This window comes from Vombatus ursinus, unplaced genomic scaffold (genome assembly GCF_900497805.2).
Source record: "Vombatus ursinus unplaced genomic scaffold, bare-nosed wombat genome assembly UNPS02008685.1, whole genome shotgun sequence".
Taxonomy (NCBI): Eukaryota; Metazoa; Chordata; class Mammalia; order Diprotodontia; family Vombatidae; genus Vombatus; species Vombatus ursinus.
This window is the reverse complement of record NW_020948463.1, coordinates 806,467-816,136: the sequence shown is the minus strand read 5'-3', so window position 1 is coordinate 816,136 and position 9,670 is coordinate 806,467. Positions and strand designations below refer to the sequence as shown.

General features: G+C 36.5%; 1 pseudogene; it reads left to right on the top strand.

Moving 5' to 3' along the window:
* The first annotated feature begins 2,205 nt into the window (after window positions 1-2,205).
* LOC114034240 lies at window positions 2,206-2,802 on the top strand (annotated as a pseudogene).
* Window positions 2,803-9,670: the final 6,868 nt, after the last annotated feature.

Genomic DNA, 9,670 nt, shown 5'->3' with positions numbered 1-9,670 from the left:
TCTACATCCACGTTTTACTAGTACCAATCTACAATGAGGAGTGTCCATTCAAGATAAAACTGGTCAAAATAGAAGTCAATGGATCACAATCCCTCCATCTTAAAATTGAACTCTCTGTATGCAGTCTCAGAATTTACCAGTGGAAATTCACTTCAAAGTTAATCAATCAATCAATAAACACTTATTAAGCACCTACTATGTGCCAGGTACTGTGCTAAGTGCTGGAGATACAAAAAGAGGCAAAAGACAGTCCCTGCCCTTGAGGAGTTTAGAATCTAATGGGAGAGACAGCATGCAAATATAAACAAAATGACCTATATACGGGATAAGTAGGAAATAATTAATGGAAAGAAAGCAGTAGAATTAAGAAGAGTTGAAAAGGCTTCCTGTAGAAGATGGATTTTAGTTGGAACTTAAAGTAAGCCAAGGACTCCAATTTGTGTATTGTTTGACAATTTTCAATATCAGTAAGTCTGCTACTAACAAATGCAATTAGTGGCTGGTAACTATATCTCTCTTGGCACATGACTACATGAAAACCTCCATAAATCAATACAACATGCATATATGAGGTAATTGACCAAATCTTTAAAATCATCTTCACATTTCTCATCCTAATAATCTCCAAATGATATTGAAGGAATCAAACTATATTGCCCTTTCTTATCCTTCTAATATTTGGAGGTTTGATTTTGTTGTTGTTCCTCGAAACTGTTACTCATAAGTGAGACAAGTCACCAAATAGTTATAAACTCAAATAACAAGATAACTTAGGGGAGAAATCTAATTGTTTTACTTAAGTTAATGCCTCAGTACTCATAGTATGCAGGATTTTTTAAAAAAGAACTACAATGTCATACCTGACTCAGTGTCTCTATCACTTTACAATAGAAGCATCTTATACAAAGCCTAAGTTAACCATATTTTAAACTTATAAAAATTACATTGAAAAAGGGGTGAATAACATCGTGGGATAATTGCCTTTGGAGGTATTTCCATTATGAATATATGGTATGAAGACTATTAGTGGTTTGTCATAATTAAAAATTATGAGAGTTATTCCTAGGGACATATTGATAGTGATGTGAAGGTATTCAAAAATATGTTAATCATCCCACATTAATTCAAATAAACAAGTATTTTTTTAGGTCCTATTGAGTACAGAGATACAAAATTTAGGTAAGATATGGTACCTGTTTTCAGGGAGCTTGTAATCTATCAGTATCCACTTAAGTGTACTAAACTTGGTTCTCTCAATGTTCAAGTGGACCAGGTCTACACCCTAAAGAAAATGGACCCTGCCAGACAACAAACTGACTCAGCTCACCTACCCAGATTCTCCTTAGATGACAAGTACTAAAGATGCCATATCACTATCAAGAAGAGATCCAGGGTTCTCATGATCAAATAAGCACAATTGGTCCTCTGAGTTATCAACCCACCAAGCAATGACAACCTCTTCCTACATCTAGGAGACATCACTCAGGAAAAGCTCAAATCTTTGACTCTCTTAACCCATTTTCACAACTTTGAAATTACTCCCTTTGTACACTTGCTTCTCGGAATCTAGTCTCAATTTGCTTACGATCCTCTCTGTACTTGGTAGAATCAACCTAAAATGAAAAAGCCTGAAGTTGCCACATCTTTTTAATCAATGCTGTAGTCTATTAAAGCTAAAATGATTAAAGAAAAAAATTAATGGTGTTAGCAAAAGGCACTGAGGTAGAAACATACAGTAAGTAATGTGTAATTTAGTTGGAGCATAGTACATGTAATAGGGAATAAAGATTAAGTTGTAAAAGTTAGTTGAAGCCCAACAGCAGTGGGCCTTTCCTGCTGGACTTGAATATTTGGGTTCCATTTGTGGATCACTGAGGAGCTATTGATGATTTTTGACCGATGGAATGATGTGGTTAGAACTGATCATTAGGGAGACTAAAAAAAAAATCACAAAAGGTATCATGTGACTTTCAGTCATATTTACTGTATAAAAGAGCATCATCATCTCCCCCTGTTGTCCATGCTCAAGTGTATCATTTGGGAACTAGAGCAAGGCACTCACTTCCTGTTATTTTTCTAAGCTGATAAGAGGTTCATAGATAACGTCTAAAGTTTTACATATGCTGTGTTTTCTCTCATTGCTGCAACAAGAAAAGCCACACTTTTTAACCTACTTTCTTTTGAAGAGGGGACTTAGACATCTTCATGGCCTCTCAAGTGATACTTGACACTGAACCTTCCAACAAATATGAGATTAAAAACTACTTGGGACAAAGAGTGTACTTGGCAGTGAAGGAAAGCATCTGCTTTAACCATAACTTCTGTTCACCACTAAGATCTTACACTCTGAGGGTCACTAATAACACTGGTCAAGAGATGATTGCAGCTCACAGACCATTGGGATGTACCAGCTGCTGGCGCCCTTGCTACCTGCAAGAGTTAGAAATTCAAGCCCTTCTTGACACAATAGTTGGCTATATTGTATAGAAATGGAATCTTTTCCTGCCAAAGTTCACAATTCAAAACAAAAGCAAAGAAGATATTTTGAAAATTGTGGGTCCCTGTACAACATGTGCCTGTATTGCAAATGTTGACTTTGAGGTGAAAACCATTAATGAAAAGATAGCAATTGGGAAGATTTCAAAGTATTGGTCAAGATTCATAGCTGACCTTTTCACAAATGCTGACAATTTGGGGATACACGTTCCTGCATCTAGATGTAAAAATCAAAGTAGCCATGTTTGAAGCCTGTTTTCTCTTCAACTTTAAGTTTTTTTTGAACATTCACTGGCTGGACTGTAACAAGTAAGATGATAGAAACAAAATATACAGACCATATTTCAAAATCCCTTGGGCTCAGCATTTCATTTCTGAAATGCCTGGATATCAGATTTCTTTCTCTTTTTTTTAAAGAATACATTAAGTATAGCATTTGTTAAAATATAACTAAACAAAGTTAAAAAATCTCCCTGCAAAAAAATTATATCTCTATATATGTATGTATACATATATATACATGTATATATATGTATATATACATATATTCATATACACATGCATGCATACATACATACGCATACACACAATTGCATACACACATACCTTACATTTATATAGCACTTTATTTCCGGGAACTCAAATCACTTTGGAGAAACTCCCTAACACCCAAGACATCTTGATAGGGGCATCAAGACCCAATGTAATGAGTTCACCATCCTTCTCTTATATGCCAATGTGTCAGAGTTTTCAATGTCCAGTTTAGTTTTTACCATCAAGTTCAGATAGGAAAAAAGTACAAAGGCAAAGCCATAAAGAGAGTTGATAGATGAGTAAATGACTTACATTGGTACCATTATATGCTGTTAAACAAAACACTATAGTGAAAGAGAAAATTTTCTAAATGAAAGGCTTCTCAAGCTCTCTTTGAAAAAAAGGCAAGGTGTAAAAAAAATTTTAAAAAAGGAAAGGTGCAAAAAAACCAATCCTGTTTACTCAACTATGGCTTCTCCTGATGTTTCCAAAAATCTTTGTTAATCCTTACCAAAACTTTTTTTGGATAACTTAGCTTTTAAGTATACAAACTCTTCAAATATACAAGTGAGATAAAAGTGAACTAGAGATAAAATGTGACTGGCTTATTTTCTCTAAGGACAGCCTAGCTGCACTATCTCCATCAGCTCACATTTCTGACCTATCATCTCTTTAGCATCTTCTTTCCCTATAACCTTTCCTTTGCTGCCCTTGAAATGTGTCTAAACTTATTCCTTACTTGGATTAGCTGTCTAAGGATTAAATTGATTCTATAGAATCCTTTGCAGCCTCAAGCTCTTCAGTTTACTGACGTTTATTTCAGAATTACCATTCTCTATTATGGATATCACAAAGATTTCTTTTTTCACATTTCAAAATGTAGGGACAAGCAAATCTCAGAGTCTCTAAATTGATTTCTTATCTAACTCCAATGCTAAAATCGGCTTTGACAGTGAAAATAGCTATTGTTTCAAATTGCAGAAAAATCAAACCAAGTTCTTTATCCCAAGGTTCACATTTTCCTAAAAATAAAGCTTGAATGTGGCATAGGTTCCACACTGTAGTTAAGAAAACTGGAACAAAGATTCTTGTGTCCCTGCATTTGTTTACAGTGTTTACAACCTTAAGAAATATGTTGTCCCCAGCTGCTGACTGGATTTATAGTTGCTGAAGAGACACAAGTCAACAAGAAAATATGGGATATAATTTGAGAGAAAATATTCTCAGCCACATATATGCATGAAAGCTGATGAAACATATACTTAAAAATTAGCTGAAGATGTGAAGGACATTTATTTTCCTTGAAAAAGAAAGAAAAAATATATGTTGTTGTTCAGTCGTTCAGTTGTGTCCGATTTTTCATGACCCCATGAACCATAGCATATCAGACCCTTCTATCCTCCACTATCTCTCAAAGTCTGTTTAATTCCATGTTCGTTGTTTCCATAATACTAAATATCCATCTCATCCTCTGCCAACCCCTTTTCCTTTTGCCTTCAATCTTTCCCAACATCATGGAGTTTTTCAATAAGTGCTGTCTTCTCATTATGTGGCCAAAGTATTTAAGCTTCAGCTTTAGTATTTGATCTTCCAATGAATAGCCTGAATTAATTTCTTTAATATTGACTGATTTGTAAGCAAACTGGGAGAGCAAGGAATAGTTTACCTGTCAGATTTATGGAGAATGGAAGAATTTATGATCAAACAAGAGATAGAGAAAATTATGAAATGCAAAATAGATGATTTTAATTACATTAAATTGAAAAGGTTTTTTTGCACAAAGCCAATGCAATCAAGATTAAGAAGGAAGTAGAAAATTGGGAAAGAATTTTTACAACCAGTGTCTCTGATAAAGGCCTCATATCTAAAATATATAGAGAACTAAATCAAATTTATAAGAATACAAGTCATTCCCTAATCGATAAATGGTCAAAGGATGTGAATAGGCAGTTTTCAGATGAAGAAATTAAAGCTAACTATAGTCATATGAAAAAATTATCTAAGTCACTATTAATTAGAGAAATGCAAATCAAAACAGCTCTTAGGCACCACATCACACCTATCAGATTGGCTAACATGACAAAACGGGAAAATTATAAATACTGGAGACGGTATGGGAAAATTGGAATGTTAATGCATTGTGTTGGTGGAGTTGTGAATTGATCCAATCATTCTGGAGAATAATTTGGAACTATGCCCAAAAGGCTAGAAAAATGGGCATACCCTTTGACCCAGCAATACCACTTCTAGGGCTGTATCCCAAAGAGATCATAAAAATGGGGAAAAGATCCATATGTATAAAAATATCCATAGCAGCTCTTTTTTGTGGTGGCCAAGAATTAGAAATTGAGGGGATGCCTATCAATTGAGGAATGGCCGAACAAGTTGTGGTACATGAATGTAATGGAATACTATTGTGCTATAAGAAATGATGCTATAAGAAAAACCTGGAAGGACTTATATGAGCTGATGCTGAGTAAAGTGATTAGAACCAGAATATTGTACATAGTAATAGCCCCACTGTGTGATAACTGACTCTTATAGACTTAGCTCTTCTCAACAATACAAGGATCAAATACATCTCCAAAAGACTCATGATGGAAAATGCTATCCACATTCAGAGAAAGAACTATGGGTTCTGAATGCAGATGGAAGCATACTATTTGCTTTCTCTTTTTTTTTTGTTTTATTTTGTTTCTTCTTATAGAAAATCTATGAGCCTTGAAAAGACTGTCAGGGAACATAGGAGTTTATATAACTTGCTTGTTAAGTCATTGACAAAAACTTGGAACAATAAAAATGTAGTAACCATTGTACCAAAAGTCCCTCTGGTTTGAGAAAGCCTATCTCCTTTTGCGATAGGCTCCCTGGGTTCTATGAGAGCCCCACTCCTTCCTGCCCTTTTCTGGACATTTCCATGCTACTCATCTGTACATAGACCTGGACGTCTCCAGAATATCCTCGACTGGGACATCAGAGATAGGAAACCAATCAGATGCACCCAAGCAAGGCCCCACCCCTTTCCTGTAACAGTTGGCTCTCACCCCACTCATTGGGCCATGCTAGCTCTATCACTTTCCTGATGCTGTTTTGGAGATCTTAGACACTGTCTTGATGTGGAGGGGTCAGCCCACTGCTCTACTCTTAATCTTTCTTTGTTGTCTTCACTGCATTTATTCTTTATCTTTCCACCTCATAGAATCCTTCTTTTCCTTTAAGACAAGCTAAAGTACTATCTTTTACATGAAGCCTGTCCTGACCCTCTAAATACTAGTGCCTTCACAACCAAACTACCTTGAATTTATTTTTATTTATTCACTTTATAGATTTATTGTCTGTATTTTTATTGGTTTTTGTCTTCTCTAATAGAATATAAGTTCATCGTGAGGAGGAATTTTTTTATCCTTTGAATTTGTGTCCTCAGCTCCTAGTATAGTGACTGGCTACCTTTAAATCCCAACTAAAATCCCACTTTCTATAGGAAGCTTTCCTCTATCCCTCTTAATTCCAGTGCCATCTTTCTTTTAATTATTTCCTGCTTATCTTCTATATAGTTCACTTTGTATATATCTGTCTGCATGTCATCTCCCCGTTAGATTGTAAATTCCTTGAGGGCAGAACTGTCTTTTGACTCTTTTTGTATCCCCAGTACTTAGCATAGTGCCTGACACAGACTAGGCACTTAATAAATGTTTATTGATTGATTAATTGCCTGAAACATAGTAAGTACTTAATAAATACTTGGTTTATTTTTGATTGATCAGTTGTCTTTGCCACCCAGTTTTTGCCCATTTGTGATTCCCTCCCTAAACCTTTCCTTGTGTGTAAAGTTAGGAATTTTATATCAGTAGCAAGTACCACAAATTAAACCTGAAAAAAAGTCATGAAAAAGCACGCAATTGTATGTGCATATTTGAGGGTGGAGAGTGAGAGAAAAGAGCTATTCTGCCTTGATGAATGGTAAAAACTCTGGAGTACTGTCCTTGAGATCCTAGGCAACCTTGAACAAGTTTTCTGGAGATGGCTCTTTCCCAGGGGAAAAAATGTCCATCTGGCAGTTTTGTATTTAGTATTCTTGAGGCTAAAGTTAATTGTTTCTTCATATTTGATCTAAAAAAGCCTAGATCTTGGAGGTGAGGGTCCAATGATTTCGATGATTACCTCTATGGCAACAATATGGAAAATGGGCTAAAAGAACCCTTAAAACCTATTTCTTCTAAACCTTTCCAAATATCATGACAGAATGTTAGAGCTTGAAAGGATTATCTAATTTAACTCCTTCAATTCATAGAAGAAACCAAGACCCTTGATAAGGGAACTCACAGGTGGTCAGAGCTAAAAAGGATATTGGAGGCCACCTTGACCAAAGCTCTTTTTTTTTTGACAAGGCTATTGGGGTGAAGTGACTTGCCCAGGGTCACACAGCTAGTAAGTATCAAGTGTCTGAGTCTGGATTTGAACTCAGGTCCTCCTGACTACAGAGACAGTGCTCTGTCTACTACATCACCTAGCTGCCCCTTAAAGCCCTCCTTTTAAGAAGAAGATAACAGTGTCAGAGCTAGTATCAGGGCATACAGTAGAGTCCATATCTCCCAAGTCCCAGACCAGTGTTCTATCAGCCAAGTTGCTGAAATGTGTTCTTCTGAGATATGCTTCATGTGTATGTCAGAATTATAGAAGTTTCCTCAAAAGATGTAACAACCTTCTTTGATAATTCTCTGATTTCATAATCAGAGTGAGCCATATCAAGTGAGGCATAAGTAAAGGAGACATGTACTCAACAAAAGTGTTGCCTACTATTGTGGAATTATGGTAGAGCAAGCTAAAGAGAAATTGGAAACTCCTTCAAATATTTCTTCTGTGGGAAGACATTATGCTGTTTGTAACAAGCCCTGAAACGTTGCAGAGTGTCTTCAGTGTGACTCAGAATCATTCAAAAGAGTTTAGCCTGACAACGCATACAGGAGCAATAAAGTGGACGAAGGATACATATTGTCAGACTATGGCTTCTAGTTGAATTGATCACTTATTGAGTTTGTCCATCAGAATACATATATTAGATTGATACTACAAATGGACAGTGAGCAAGGCCTGGAATTGAAGAGGAGTAGGCTGGATTGCCTTTGGAAATTATATGATAATTTTAATAAAGTAAAGCTTCCCAGTTTTTTTTAATAGTATTGTTATTGCAATTGTGTTGGATGGCTGTGAGTTATGGAATACCACAATCTCTACCCCCCAAAGTCAACAAACTTGGCTTGCCCTTTGACCCAGTGGTCCTAGGCCTATATTCCAAAGACCTTAGAGAAAGAGAAAATGACATATACATGCAACAATATTTATAGCTGTTCTTTTTGTAGTGGCATAGAACTGGAAACTAAGTGGGGAGGGCTGTCATTGATTGGGGAATAGACAAATAAAATGTGGTCTATGAATGTGATGGAATACTATTGGGTAAGAAATAACAAAAGGTACAATTTCAGAGAGACCTGGAAAGATTTGTATGAACTGATGCAAAATGAAATTAAAAGAACCAAGAGAATAATTGATATAACAACATTATAAAAACAAACAACTTTTAAAGACTGAAGAACTATGTTTAGTGTAGCAACCAATGACTGTTACAGAGGACTAATGATAAAAGATGTTACCCACCTTTTGAATGGAGAGATGATGGACTCAATATGCAGAACAAAACAGATTTTTGGATATGGACACCATGAGAATTTGTTTTGCTTGTTTATGCATATATGTTACAAGAGTTTTGCTATTTTTTCCAAATAAGGGAAGGTATGAAGGAGAGAAGTAAACACTTGTTAATTGAGAATAAAATAAAAGTTTTTAAAAATCCTATAATATCTGAAGAATTGAGGCAGGGATCACAATGGACAATGGAGAAGTCCAGTGGGTTTGAGCAGGCTGGGCCACATTACAATTCCAAAGTAGAGGCAGTGTAATAAAAGATATCATTAAAGAAAGGTTCAATCAAAAAGGATCAGATAGTCACATGACAAAAAGGAGACTAACCAAAGAGCAGCCTGTGAGCTCCACTGGTATACTCAGACTGAAAGGAGACCTTTGAGGAATGCCCCCAGCCTGTTCATTGGGTCCCTTGTAATGAATGCATGGAAGGAGATGGACAAGGGTTCTGCAGAGTGGATGAGTGTGGACAGACTGAGATCTGTATCACAGGAGGGAATCCCAACATCAGTGAAATCACAAAAACAACTATTTAACAGAGAGAAGTGAAGGAAGGTGAAAAAAAAAAAAAAGAAAGGCCACTCAGGGACATTGGGCCTTCTGAAGTCACTGGTTTCATGATACAGAAAAAGCAGTTCCAAAATGGGAGCCCCTGTGGCCCCAAATTTGCTAGCTACTCCTCCAAAAGGAGGTTTCCTGTGACTGCTCCCAGTCCAAGTGGGTTAATTATGAGGAACGGGCAGCATGCACACCATTCCCACTTAGGACCACTGCTTTAGCACTGAGGGAACCATTTCACTAGGCTGAGGTTAGGCTTGTCCTCTTGCCCCATGCCTAAGTTGGGGAAGAGTTCAAGTCCTTCCATATACCAACCGTTTCTCCCTCCTCACCTGGAGTCACACCTGGCAGCTCAGCAGCTTCTAGGAACAGCTGTTCCTGA